At 43.4% G+C, this 15,487-nt stretch overlaps 1 protein-coding gene across 2 annotated transcripts in view; it reads right to left on the bottom strand.

Annotated features, from left to right (window-relative positions):
* The window catches only part of LOC102446651 (vascular endothelial growth factor receptor kdr-like), a 213,741-nt gene that overhangs the window by 93,443 nt on the left and 104,811 nt on the right, over positions 1 to 15,487 (bottom strand). The gene's annotated exons all lie outside the window — the stretch shown is intronic.

The raw sequence follows: 15,487 nt of genomic DNA, 5'->3' as shown, positions 1-15,487 counted from the left end.
GCTCCACCTACACCATCCCTGACAGATGTCTATCTAACCTGTTCTTAAATATCTCCAGAGAGGGAGATTCCACCACCTCCCTTGGCAATTTATTCCAATATTTGACCACCCTGACAGTTAGGAATTTTTTCCTAATGTCCAATCTAAACCTCCCCTGCTGCACTTTAAGCCCATTACTCCTTGTCCTGTCCTCAGAAACCAAGAGGAACAAATTTTCTCCTTCCTCCTTGTGACACCCTTTTAGATATTTGAAAACCGCTATCATGTCCCCCCTTAATCTTCTTTTTTCCAAACTAAACAAGCCCAGTTCATGAAGCCTGGCTTCATAGGTCATGTTCTCTAGACCTTTAATCATTCTTGTCGCTCTTCTCTGTACCCTTTCCAATTTCTCCACATCTTTCTTGAAATGTGGCGCCCAGAACTGGACACAGTACTCCAGCTGAGGCCTAACTAGTGCAGAGTAGAGTGGCAGAATGACTTCACGAGTTTTGCTTACAACACACCTGTTGATACAACCTAGAATCATATTTGCTTTTTTGGCAACAGCATCACACTGTTGACTCATATTCAACTTGTGGTCCACTATGACCCCTAGATCCCTTTCTGCCATGCTCCTTCCTAGACAGTTGACAGAATATGAGTCAACAGTGTGATGGTGTTGCAAAAAAAGCAAATATGATTCTAGGTTGTATCAACAGGTATGTTGTAAGCAAAACTCGTGAAGTCATTCTGCCGCTCTACTCTGCACTAGTTAGGCCTCAGCTGGAGTACTGTGTCCAGTTCTGGGCACCACATTTCAAGAAAGATGTGGAGAAATTGGAAAGGGTACAGAGAAGAGCGACAAGAATGATTAAAGGTCTAGAGAACATGACCTATGAAGCCAGGCTTCATGAACTGGGCTTGTTTAGTTTGGAAAAAAGAAGATTAAGGGGGGACATGATAGCGGTTTTCAAATATCTAAAAGGGTGTCACAAGGAGGAAGGAGAAAATTTGTTCCTCTTGGTTTCTGAGGACAGGACAAGGAGTAATGGGCTTAAAGTGCAGCAGGGGAGGTTTAGATTGGACATTAGGAAAAAATTCCTAACTGTCAGGGTGGTCAAATATTGGAATAAATTGCCAAGGGAGGTGGTGGAATCTCCCTCTCTGGAGATATTTAAGAACAGGTTAGATAGACATCTGTCAGGGATGGTGTAGGTGGAGCTTGGTCCTGCCTTGAGGGCGGGGGGCTGGACTCGATGACCTCTTGAGGTCCCTTCCAGTCCTATTATTCTATGATTCTATGATTGTTCATGATCTCCCCAGAGTCTTTTTAATAAAGTCTTTTTGATGTGGACACCTTGCCTTCCTCCTTCATTACCTTGTACCACACACAGGATAAAAGGGAGAGGGAAGGAGAGCAGAGTTTGCGAAGTCCATGGTGCTCATGGAGCACAAGACAACTATACAGGGGTGTAAAGAAATTCTTACCACTAGCCAAACCATTACACAAAGCTATTTGGATTTGCCATAAAACCAAAATATTTCTTAGTTTCTCTCTGAATTTTTTAAAGAAATAAACTGGTTCTTTCATAGGTGGAAAATTGTCATTTCCCCTTAGAATATGATAAATTCCTATTTAGAGCCAACTTGAGAATAAATCCTGATTTTGGGAATTTGGTGTAGTATTGAGATTCCTGGAATGCTCAAAAACATCTCTCAATCCACGTGCAGCATCTCAACAATTTAAGCAGCAGTTAGAACAAAAAGTTGATTATTCCAATATGTGAAACATTTTCACCAGAATCTTGGAAACTCGACTTTGGGTCATACTTAGGGCAGCTTGAACACTAAAATATTAGGATATCCAAAATTTTGGCAGCTTATTTGAACTTTAATATAGACTCTTGCACCTGCAAAGCTGAGATCTTCTTTTGCAAATCTGACACGTGTGAATTATCTATAGTCAAGGGGGCATCCCCATTTAAATCAATGCACCACAGGTTCTTATGCTGCATTCATCACTGTAATATGTGAGGGATGAACAAGACAGTGTCACACAAAATCAACAGGACTGCTTGCATGATTAAGTATTATTCACGTGTGGAAGGCTGCAAAACCAGCTCTTAGGCTGGAAATCTCATAAGATCAGACTCATTGTGATGTTCCCAGTAACTATGTTTGCCAATGGGGAAGGGATACTTTGTGTCTTCTATTACTGGCTCCTGCCTGTCAAATGCAAAACATTGGTGTAACTCCCCCAAGAGTGAGCTGACCTTTTCCTAACCTCAGAAAGGTTGAGTGTGAGTTTGGCATGAAAAAGTGTTCTCTTTCTTTATGAAGGCATCTCTGCCCATCTTTATGCAGGCAGCTCTGCCCATATCTCTCTGTCTGCTTCTCATAACAGGAAAGCACACAGATTCATTGGGCTAGGTCCCTCTGAGTAGCTGACAGTGGCTGTCTTAAGTGAGGGTTTTGGTCAAGTTGGGAAGCGTGCAGATTAGATTTCTGGTATTTTGAATTGACTTCTTTTTTCTCCTACCAAGGATGCCCTAGATATGCAAATATGAGCTGTTGCCTAACTTATCCATCTTGGATCCCTGCCCTTCATTTTTGTCTCCCAGCCCTCTTCTCTGACGAGGGACCGACCAACTTTGTGTTTCAGCTTTCATCCCATGTCTCTGTGGGATCCTCATTTTCCATTTCTCATGGCTGTCAGCTCCAGCTAGGATTGGTCTTTTGACCCCATCCCTGCCTGAAAATATATCAGCCTTCCCCTTTAACAAGTTTTGAGGAAGGGTTATTGACTGTAGAGAGCTCAGCAACATCTCAGCTTCCATATCATAGAGAGAGAGACATTAGTTGGAATAAATAACCTTAATTAGTATTTCACTTTAAAAATTATTGACCTTCTGGCTTTAAGATCTCTATTGCATAAGTTGCAGTTTGTTCCCTTTCTTCCCTTAGGTGGCTCTAATATCAGGAGCACACACCATGTCATAAATCCACTTTTCACTCTTTCTTTCTCCCAGTAGAAAGTTTTAGCTATATCTACACTACAACAGGGACTGATACTCAAAGATCAAACCACCGGTGGTCAGTATAGTAGGTCAAGTGCAGACCCTCCAAATTGACCACAGATCACTCTGCAGTTGACCTCTGTACTCTACCCCAGATGATAAAAGGAAGGTAAATTGACGGGAGAGTGTGTCCAGTTGACCTCACAGTAACTCAACCTATGTTATTCATGTAGCTGGATTTATGTAGCTTAGGACAACTTTTTATGTTAGTGCAGACATTGTCGGTCAGGATTATCCCTAAGGAATAGTAGGTGTTATTCCTAAGGAAAGAATGTTACTGCTGGGTTTCCCAGAGAAAGGCTACTTTTAATTGATGTCTCTTTTCTCACCACTGAATCATTCGCAATCATAAATAACACCCCAAAACCCCTCTAGGACAAAAGTCCATTTTCTATGGTCTCAGAACATGTTTCTGTTTGGTCTCAAATCTTACATTCAGCTCGTCTGCAAAGAACTTGTACATGCATTTTTTTAACCAAAGAGTGAGCTATAAGATCAATATAGAAGGATGCAAAAATATTATGTTTTCTTTGGTGTGAGCTCTGAGTTTTGCACACAGACTATATGTGCATGAGAGAGAGAGAGAGAGAGAGAGAGACTGTGTGTACATGTACATGTGAGAGGGACAGAGAGAAAGAGTGTCTGTATGTGTGTATAAGGAGCTGGGTAACACCCTTGAATATTAACAGAATTTTCTGTATTCTTGGTAAAATGATGAGCATATTGAATGTCATTTAAATTACCTTTTCTAACAAGAAATAGCAATTTCTGTACTTGATCTAATTAAAATAATGATTTACCTGAGTGACAAATGAATTCCTAATCCCACAATTACTTTACTGCATGGTGCTGTTAAATATTACTTAAAATCTAAAATGAGTTGAAATGATTCATCAAATGCCATAATTATTTATGAGACCTAAGCAATTATTTACTTAAAACTAAAGGGGTTTGCTTAAAAAAAAAAAACTAAAAAACAAAACAAAACAAAACAAAAAAACAAACAAAAAACCCCTACAGTCATTTTTTCCCTACTGTGCCAGACAACCCAATTACAGTGAAGATAGTGATTAATTATGGGAATGGCAATTTAAAAATTAAAACAAGTTTTTTTTAAAAGTCTTTTTTTTCCACTATGAGCTGAACGGCCGTAAGACAAATGAGAAGCTGGGGTATGTGATGCTAGCAGGTGGCTGGGAGTCAGAACTTCTGGCTTCTAGTCCTTTGCTCTACTACTAGGTCACTGGAGTGGTCAGGTTGCCTCCCTAAGATGAGTCTGACTTCCATGGAAATCAGTGGAAATCAAATGCTTCTAAATGTTATTCAGCTGCCTTGTGGGCTGCAGTGGGGCTCAGAATTTCCACAGCACTACGTTCTGCAGCTCTGCTCTTCTTGACCTCAGCCCCAGCCCTGCATGCTCTCTTTGCCAAGACTTGGCAGGGTTCTTCAGAGGCCACTCTCCAGCTGTTTTCCTTAGTACTATGCTGGAGGAATTCTCCTCTAGTTGGATCAGAAACTTTTAAAGCATCTTTATGCTGCTCCAGCCCTTTTATCTGTCATACAAGAGCCAGAATAGGAGCGTAAATCTCACCCATTCTGTTCTTGGGCTTAATATAATGCCCACTGAAATCAACAGGCTCTTTTCCATTCACTCTAATGGGCACCTTTTCACAAAAATTCCCTGCATTGCTAAAAATCTTCACCAGTGGCAGCCATCTTGGGAGGCCTAGTGTTGATAAGGCTTCTGCAACCACTGGCATTTGTCATTTGCTCCTGTGCTGAACAGGAATAGAGAAATAAGCCTTAACAGTGCTGGTGGCTACAGAAGCCTTAACTGTCCCAGAACTTCTGATGTGAGCAGTGGTGGGCTTTTTTTTTAAACCAGCCCCCAGCATAGATGCTACTTATGTATTTCTCTGATAATTCCTTCCCTCCATCACACTTCCGGCACAGGAGCTCCTTGTATGTTTGCTCATTTGTATGTGCGCGGGATGGTGCGGGATAGGAATCCATTTCTGACAACTGCTAGAATCCAAATACATTTCTGGATGCACTTTAAATTACACATCTCAAATACAGATTTAATAAGACAGGCCTGTGTGTGTGTGTGTGTGTGTGGGTGTGTGTGTGTGTTTAAATTAAAACCCTGATGTGAATTTAGAGTTTACAAAAGCAATAGATTAGCAACACTGACAAGAGCTCAGCAGGTCCAACAGTTTCCTCTGCGCAAATCTTGGTGGTGCACCTGTCTAGGTCTACAACAGCCCTCTGCCACTGTGGCCCTCAATCCTGTCCATTCATCCCACAGCAATGCCAAAAGAACCTCCTTCCCGACCTCCAGCAGCCTCTGCTGTACCAGTTCTGGGCATCCTAAAATAACTTTGCCAGTGCACCCCCAATCTGCCAGTGCAGCCATCTCTCCTGCACCAATTCTGCTCTTGCGGGGCAAAGGTGTTGCAACAATTTTTAGGGTGAGGATGCTGCGTTATGCCCCCCCAGGCCTCTGATGGTTGCCAACTGTCCTGAACTGATCGAATCCCATTTGCAGCAATGAGGTCCATTCCGTATGGTCCAGGAGAGTGGGCAATCTAGCCTCTCACCACCAACAGAGGAGCCACCAGGAGATCAGCCCCATGCCAGGGCCAGGAGCAGATTCCCAGGCCAACATTGGGATCTCAGGTGGCAACTGAGCCTCCATAGTCGTGGCCTGGAGCCTGAGGTTGGCAGAGACAATGGGCTGTGGATTCCACAGGTGCAGGGCTAGTGCACATTGGGACCCCAGGGCCAATGGAGCCCACGAGACTGGCAGGCAGGGCAAAGCCAGTGGCACTAATAGGACCCTGGAGGCCTGGCGGGATCCCAGTGGAGACTGGGACCTGGGGTTGACGAAGCTGGTGGTGGATCAGCAGCGGGGCTGGCCCCCTGGGCACGGGAAAGCTGGGTGCAAAACCTGGAGGTGCAGAAGCACCCTCCTGCAGCCATACTTCCCATGCGTATGTCGGGGAGATATTTCTAAGTACACCTAATTCCTAACCTGCAGCATTTCCAGCTGTCCCACACCTTGACCCTCTGTCTCCACTGAGATCTGTTGAGCGCACCTCATTCTTCTCCATCTGCTCTGTGGCCCACATTCAATGTACAATGTTCAAGTCGATTTAAAATGTATTGAAATGGGTTTTCCCTTTCTCTAGTTTTTACAGAGCTTCTGTATTTCTAGCTACTTTTTGCTGAGGGTGTAATTGCTGATGTGGGAGCTGACCTGAATAACTAACGACTTCCCCGCTGCTGCACTGTGAAGAGCAATCAAAAGCAGTTGCATTTACTGTAAATTTCAAATTGAACTGAGTAAATTTCACCTTCCTTTCCAGTGCTGCATTTAAGCCTTCAGCATTAGAGAGGCAAATAATTGTGGACAGGTTGCGGCCACTGTACCCGATCATTCTGCACTCAGTGAAAGATAGCATATGCAAGGAGATATGCATGTACTAAGAGTGTTGCCATGGGGGTCACGTGTGCCTCTTGTCACATGAGAAACCCACACATGCTGCCTGCTAAGTTTGAAGGAGGTGGTCATGGAGTTTCCCTTCTAGAGCAGAATGCTCCAGTGACCTATGCTTTGCTCTAATTTCAAGGACCTGTGACTCAACTGATCCTCAAATACCTGCCCCACTTCTGACTGACCTGAGATGTGTAACTCCTTACACACTAGGCACTGATGTTGATTAATTTTACTTATTAACCATGTAGGACTGATCTAGCAAAGCACTTTAGGCATATGCTTAAGTCTGGTGATCTAGCTATACCTTCATTTTGTACTTATACTTATTTTCTGACTGAAGAAGAATCTTATCTCCCTACCCTCTCACAACACTCCCCCACCCCACCTACCTGTAGAGATTTCAATGGATTTGGAAAATGGAAAAGGGAAAAATCAAAACCAGTTTGGACCAATGACTCACATGGAATGAGTGAGAATCTCCTCTAGACCCTTGAGAAGGAAGACAATAATAACAACAATTTGCACTTCCCTGCCACCTTTCATGCCAGGTTTTCAAACACTTTGTGAATACCGTAGATACAGGGATAGAGAGACTTGCCCAGACTCACACACTGACAGTGACAGAGCCCTGAACAGATCACAGGAGCACTGATTATCAGGTTCCCACCCTCATGTCTAGAGTATACTTGCTTCTATTCCTTTGGATCATGTTTCTTTGTACAATGAGGGCTGGGGGGACGGAATAACTAGAATATAAATCTATCAATTTTCTTATACTGTAGAGCCAAAGGTTTAAAAAGTTTTAGGGAATTTTAAACCACCAAAAAGAGTTCTGTGCCTAAAACTGCAGACAACTTTTTGGATTTGTTTTGGCCTTTTAGACTAATTTTCTTTCTCTTAACTCTCTAATAAGAAGAATGTCTCTCTCTCATCCCACCTCCACTCTGTAACATCCCTGTAACAGCTCTGCTTTCCATCCTTCATTGGCTCAGTCAACTTTCTGGAGATTGAGTTTTTTCTTGGTTACTTTTTTGCTAAGCAGAGTTCAGAAGCAAAGTGCTGATCTACTTTATTATTCCCAGAACATGCGATTTTAGTTCTCTAGTTTTTCAAGGACTGGCACTGTACATCTGCCTGCTTTACTAAAGGAAAAGGCACAAGTTTAATCTACATGCAGGGTTGATGTGGAGGCAACATGTAAACAACATGCTGCAGCCTTATCCCCCGACTTCCCTGCTGTGGAGAGACACTGTGGCAATAAAAAACTGGGAGGAATGCGTAGGGTATTTTGGCAAAATCTAGCCAGACCCCACTTTCCCCTTCCTAAAATTGCTTTGGCTACTTCCAAAAATGTGCTCCCAGGAGAGCATGGACAGCCAGAGCAGGGAACTGGCAGTGTGTGAGGCTCGCATAATAATAGTGAGAAAATTATTCATAATTGCTAATAATTAGTAGAAGTTGCCTACAGTCTTTCCCCCTCTGTTTTTGATTCACTTTCACATATTGCAACAAATATGTCAGTAGGTTCCCTCCCCGTCTGTCTCTCAGTAGAAGTTCCCCTTTTGAGGGAAAAGATGGGAAGACATCTAATGTGCCAATTTTTTTACTGACATTCCCTGTTCTAAAGCAAGCAGCCCTCTACCCTGGCCCACAGCCAATTAAACACAGAATGCAGACAATACAGAGGAGGAAAGTGATGCAACCCAATCCACGTGCTATGAGCTTGGACAGGATTTCATCAGAAACAACAGGCTGGGCCCCCTTTGTTTCTGTAGTTTGTGTTTTTGGTTTACTTAGCTGGCCCAGATGATGGAAAACAATCACTTCTTTTTCAGCTTTGCCTGGAACAGCTGCTCCTCCAAAATGAGAGAAAAGAGATGGCCTTTTTTATATTTAGTGGAAATCCACATGTGAAGGTGAGGGATGCATTAATTAGACAGATAAAGAAGTGGATGGATAGCTAGATAGATATTGTTTCCTTGTAGAGGAGCCTGCGCCTGATTTCACATGCTTGTCTGAGTACTCCCAATTTGGTGTTCATTGGAGCTGTAGTAATATCACGGAAGTATATATTTTCTATGGGCCCATTACAGTAGTACAACTACCTCAAAACGCAGAGTGACTTCACTGAGAGCTCCACACATCTGTGACTTAATTCAAAGCTAAGTAAAGTCAGTGGGATTCTTTCCATTGACTACATGGAGTTTTGGATGAGGCCCTTGACACTGGAATTCTCTTCCCCCATTGTCTGATAGAATTTGAATCTGCTGATCTTCATGGCCCCGTGAAAGCTCATCTCTTTTTCTAGGCCAGTGGTGGGCAATCAGTGGTCCACAGGTTGCATGTGGTCCATTTGGGTTTTATGTGTGGCCCACAAGACATTTTGTTTACCGCTGCCGACATGCAAGGTTGCCAAATTCTGCTGGTTTCCATCCACTTTGTTTTTTTCCCGCTGGTATTACTGAAGTGACACACATGTAAAGCAAGTGCACATGAAGTATGCGCTGACTGAGGACAACATTGACTGTGAAAGCCATGTGCTCCCTCTGTGTCCAATCAAAGTGTTGCTACAATATCAATTGGCACACCTGCAAATTCTAGAGACACAAGTGCAATTAATCCATGCCAGGAGACCATCTCGGTTACAATAGCCTTGCGACCCACTGAGATGAAGGAGGGCCACTCATGTGGCTCACTCACTAGCCTAGATTGCCCTTTGCTGCTAGGTTTTTGTCTATGGGGCTTGCTGTTAGGATGAGATCCTATGTTTTTACTCTGAGGAATGTCATTTATTTTATGCAAATAGCCAACGGGGGAGGAGAGGGTGAAGGGATTATACACTGTAGTCCTTGGCCTTCATACAGGTGAGGGAGTGGGTGCATAAGAAGCCAGAGAATTACTACTCCTCAGTATTGGGGAGGTTTTCCAAATGCTTCACCTTGCACTCAGCCGCAGCCTGCCTTCCCTGCTAGGCACACACCAGGGCTCGGGATCAAGGATTGAACAATAAAGTTAATTCCAATTGAATGGTGCCACAGGGAGCAAATGCAATATCTGCTAGGAAACACTAGATGGCGTATCAGAAAGAAGCCAGATAAGAGTGGGATTGGGGAGAAGCAAGGATGGCGGGTTATTTAATCCCATTTTGTGACTTAATTTAGTGTCTCCAGTACAAACTTCCCACAAAATATGATGGTAAGAGGCTGTTGCATGTGGCATAAAGGGCTCAGCAAGAAGCCTGATAAATCCAGATTATTTGTGCAAGGGTGGGAATGAAATGCAGCCTGCTTGGCTATAAATAGACCCCCCCCCCCTTTTGCTTTGTACTCTAGCCTAGAATACCTTTTTTCTCCCCCATTTTTCATTCTTGGCTGGCTCAGAGGTGCAGCCGCCAGCTGTTTGCTAGGATCACCGTTTTCCCTTGCTCCCCCCCTCTGAATTCCTCAGGACATTATTCTCTTGAAGCTTTGGCTCGCAGTAAGAATTTAATCAAACAAAACAAAATCACAGCAACCCGCCGCTGCTTGGACAGTGTTTGGTGTGTAAATATGTAAGGAAGGAACATTCTGGAAACGCGGTCGGCTAACTCCTGGAGACTCATGAGTCCTACCCAGAGCCAACAAGACTCGGCAAGGGGTGAATGTGCTGCTCTGAGATTAAATTCCATCTCCAGGGGTGGTGGGAAAATGGGTGGCCAGTGGCCTAAGGAGGAAGCCACTTCTTAGAGAGGCATTTCTGGAATGGCTGTGGGATCCATTCATCCACAGACTAGTCACCACTTGCTTGTTTTTAGGCGTGGAGTTTCTGCATGGAGTCGGCCTGGTCCCCATCAAAAGTCTGTCATAGGCGGTTAGCTGCAGGGGGAGTGACGAGGAACAATCTGCTTTGTCTGCGTGTGGTGAGCTGATGCCTGATTCTCTCTTGCTATTTGTGGACAGTAGGGGCACATCAGGCTTGGGAAAGGAGCTGATGACATTGCAGACGTTACTACTGTGCACTCTCTCTGGATGCCCTAACAGCTCTGATTGCTGGATACACACTAGACCTCCAGAGAGGGCCTTCAGGAAAAGGAAGGCATTCTTCCCATGGAGTCAGTACAACATCAGAGCCCCAGCATTGCTAAGGATTCCATCTTTCAGAGGGGTTGTAAAATGGAGGCCCTGATGATTGGGGTCACGACAAATCCAAAGAGGTTTCCAATGAAGTGTGTGTGTTCAAGTTCCAGCACCAGTAATAACATTCCACCCACAGTTCCAACTGGAAAAGTTAATCTCTGTTCCCTAAACGTTGCCATTTCTAGCTCAGAGGCAGCTGTGATTCCGTCCTCGGCCAGGGGATCCATTCCCTGTAGAAAGTGCCATAGAGGTTTTTTGGCACCCTATGGGATGGAAGGCCCAACATATAAATAACTCCTGAAACTCTCAGCAATGTATCCTATTTGGGAGCTGGTGAACTTATAAATTGAAGCTGATGCTAAAGATTAGCCATAAGGAGTCAGGTGATTTACTTAGGCATTTTAAATACTGCTTAGTAAAGATTCAAGCTAACAAAATCTCTGTATTTAATTTTTTTGGGGAGATTGAGTTACAGATGTCCAAGTCTGATAATAGACTGGACCGTACACATTAACAAACAGTGCAAAAACAGAGTCAGGTTGCTGCTGTTGGTTATGCAAATGAAACACCTGCTGTTCATTTCCCCTTGCCTGTACGTGAAATATCAGGCTGCACTTTACCTGTCTTCACAATGGTCTTTTTTGATCTATGGGCCATCCTCGCTATAAGTCCAAGATATGCCAAAAAACTTGAACTTATAGAAAAACAACTTAAAGCAGGGACTTTTTCCCCACGGCTGACTTCCATTTGTGCTAACTGGGTTTTTTTTTTTGGCATGACTTAAGAACAGGGAATGGGAGGACTTATAAAGCATCAGTTCCTACAAGTGTCAATGACTTTAGTGTGGAACGGATGTATTCAGGGGCAATTAATAGTGGGGATGCCCTATACATATACCCATACAAGGTTAGTCAAACTCATCTTCCCCCTTAATTTCAATACTTTAGCTACAATGTGCTGCATAAGTGCATGGGCCAAGAATACTAGACAGTGGGGACTGGCAAAGGCAGGGATGATTAGTTGAGCGTTTTGTGTAAGTTATACCCATGACAAGGCAAGTTTCCTCACTACTTGCAGCTGCCGTATTAGAAACAATTCTGCTCTTTGCCAGATACTTTTGTGTGAACATTCTTCAGCTCTGGGATGATTATTTGTTACCAAAAATGAAACACCTGCTGTTCATTTCTCCTTGCCTATACATGAAACATCAGGCTGAACTTTACCAATCAGCAATATTCCTGGAACTTTTGGACTTGCTGTATCATGATTAATGGCATTTTTTCATTGCAATAATTATTCCTGATTAATGCCTTTTATTGTGCTGTTTTGAAATCTGACAAAGACTAACAATGTGCATAAGCCCGTGTATGTGTATACAGTATATTTAGAACATACAAAGATGAAAATACTGTGTAAAATTGTTAATACAGGTTGCACCTCTATAAAGTGGTCCTTCAGTAGCACCTTTTCCACGGTCCCCCAAAAATATGTACACTACGTAGGCTATGTATTTGTGGGGACCAATGAATATATATATATTTGGTAAGGAACAAATCCTGTCCTTGCTAAGAGCTGAATTAAATGTGTTGGTAGGTCTGTTCTCGGTTATTTGGAGCACATCATTCATGAGTTGATCCTAGTTTCTGCTGTTCTGTTTGTTTATAAACTACTGTGGTTGGATAATTTTCAGCTGAGCAGTGATGAAAATACTGTGTAAAATAGATATAAAAAATAACTGCAGGACCATGGATGTTGCATGGATGAAACAAATCACTAGGACCCAATGGCATTCATCCAAGGGTTCTAAAAATCTCAAATGGGAAATTGCTGAACTATTATCTGTGGTTTGTAACCTATCCTTTAAATCGGCTTCCATACTTAATGACTGGAAGGTAGCTAACGTGACACCAATATTTAAAAAGAGCTCTAGAGGTGATCCTGGCAATTACAGATTAGTAAGTTTAACTTCAGTACTGGGCAAATTAGTCGAAACAATAGTAAAGAATAAAATTGTCAGGCACGTAGAAGAACATAATTTGTTGGACAAAAGTCAACATGGTTTCTGTAAAGGGAAATCATGTCTTACTAATCTATTAGAGTTCTTTGAAGGGGTTAACAAACATGCAGACAAGGGGGATCCAGTAGATATAGTATACTTAGATTTTCAGAAAGCCTTTGACAAGGTCCCTCACCAAAGGCTCTTGTGTAAATTACATTGTCATGGGATAAGAGGGAAGGTCCTTTCTTGGATTGAGAACTGGTTAAAAGACAGGAAACAAAGGGTAAGACTAAATGGTAAATTTTCAGAATGGAGAGGGGTAACTAGTGGGGTCCCCCAAGGGTCAGTCCTGGGACCAATCCTGTTCAACTTATTCATAAATGATCTGGAGAAAAGGGTAAGCAGCAAGGTGGTAAAGTTTGTGGATGATACTAAGCTGTTTGAGATAGTCAAGACAGAAGCAGACTGTGAAGAACTTCAAAAAGATCTCACCAAACTGAGTGATTGGGCAACAAAATGGCAAATGAAATTTAATGTGGATAAGTGTAAAGTAATGCACATCGGGAAAAATAACCCCAACTATACATACAGTATGATGGGGCTAATTTGGCTACGACAAATCAGGAAAGAGATCTTGGAGTTATTGTGGATAGTTCTATGAAAACTTCCACACAGTGTGCAGCGATGGTCAAAAAGGCAAAGAGGGCGTTAGGAATTATTAAGAAAGGGATAGAAAATAAGACACAGAATATCTTACTGCCCCTGTATAAAACTATGGTACGCCCACATCTTGAATACTGTGTACAGATGTGGTCTCCTCACCTCAAAAAAGATATATTGGCCTTACAAAGGGTTCAGAAAAGGGCAACTAAAATGATTAGGGGTTTGGAACGGGTCCCATATGAAGAGAGATTAAAGCCACTGGGACTTTTCAGTTTAGAAAAGAGGAGACTGAGGGGGGATATGATAGAGGTATATAAAATCATGAGTGGTGTGGAAAGGGTGAATAAAGAAAAGTTATTTATTAGTTCCCATAATAGAAGAACTAGAGGACACCAAATGAAGTTAATGGGTAGCAAGTTTAAAACTAATAAAAGAAAGTTCTTCTTCACACACCACGTAGTCAACCTGTGGAACTCCTTGCCAGAGGAGGCTGTGAAGGCTAGGACTATAACAGAGTTTAAAGAGAAGCTAGATAATTTCATGGAGGTTAGGTCCATAAAAGGCTATTAGCTGGGGGATAGAAATGGTGTCCCTGGCCTCTGTTTGTCAGAGGCTGGAGATGGATGGCAAAAGACAAATCGCTTGATCATTGTCTTTGGTCCACTCCCTCTGGGGCACCTAGTGCTGGCTACTGTCGGCAGACAGGCTACTGGGCTAGATGGACCTTTGGTCTGACCCAGGATGGCCATCTTATGTTCTTATGCTGGACCAGAGAGTCCCAGCATGCAGTGGGAGGGTGGAGGGGTCTGGGAGCTTGGCCAGGTGGAGCCAGGAAGCCCATGTACAGCTCAGCTGGGCTTTGGGGGAAGCTGGGAGGGTTGAGCGGGGGTGGAGGCTCAGGTGGGCTGAGGAGAGAGGGAGCCAGAAGCGAAGGGGTGGAGGGGGGGAGGGCGGCAGAGCAGAAGACTGAGCAGCAGCAGGGGGCCAGAAATAATCTCCACTGGTCCAGCAAAATCCTTCAACCGGGACCACTTAGGTGGGTGCCAGACCAGGGAGGTCCAACCTATAGCCATAGATGGCTGAATCCTGCAGTAACATCTTTTCCTTGGCTACTCATGAGCAGTCATGCACACAGCTTTTGTTTGTTCAAATGCTAGAGGAATGGCTTTTCTTCACCTGAGCGTGCTTTCCGGCGGGCCAGCAGGGAGACATACATCCACAAGAGGATTAATTATTCATTGTTCTTAAGGCAAGCATCTCTAGTTTAAAATGTCTCATCCAGCCAGGCAGCAGAAACCATATCGTGTGCCCAAGATAACCAGTCATACATGAAGAGTTACCAATGTACCAAACAGACTCAGAATGAATTCTGCAAGAGTCACTGCTAAACTGAAAATAATCTGTCCACACTATCTACAAATAGAATGGCAGCACCTGGGATCAACTCATAATTGATGTGCTCCAAATAACTGAGAACAGACCTACCAAGACATCTAGTTCAGCCCTTTGCAAGGGTAGGATTGTTCCCTACCATATATATTTTAGTGAAGGATTGGAACAGAATAGGCTACATATTTTTGGGGACCAGGATTTATGGTGAAGTCCTGGCCCTACTGCATACAGTGGGAGTTTTCCCATTGACATCAATGGGGTCAAGATTTTATTCTTGGTGTCTCTTTATTCTTTTTCCCACTTATCAGGCACCACCCCTGTGAAAGGTGAAATAAGAAATGCACAATGGCTGGAAGTTATGGGGTGTAGCTGCACACATACCATACAATTGTGGAATATTTTTAGGCGTAGAAAGAATAAAGGGAAGGGGGGGGGGGGAGCATTCACTATTAAAAAAGAAACAAACCAGCATCAGTAATTTTTGCTTAGTTACAGCCTGATTGAAACTCAGGAAGCACAAAAGAAAGCAGAGCTGACTTTCTCCTTCATGATGCGATCTCTCCCCTTCCACCAACCTAACTGGAATAGAAGTAAGGTGGCAAGGCAGTGGATGCATGTGCTCCTTTTCCTACCTTCCAAGAGTGGAAATCAGCAAGTGCGAGTCATGCATCTTTTTCTCCTTCTCTCTCAAAAGAACCTCCATCAATGCACCACGCATGGGCGATGGGTGAAGGCAGGGCTGGGGAAGGCAAGCCCCCAACCC

Source organism: Pelodiscus sinensis, chromosome 13 (assembly GCF_049634645.1).
Source record: "Pelodiscus sinensis isolate JC-2024 chromosome 13, ASM4963464v1, whole genome shotgun sequence".
Classification (NCBI taxonomy): domain Eukaryota; kingdom Metazoa; phylum Chordata; order Testudines; family Trionychidae; genus Pelodiscus; species Pelodiscus sinensis.
The sequence above is the reverse complement of the archived record's forward strand: the minus strand, read 5'-3'. Positions and strand labels throughout refer to the sequence as shown.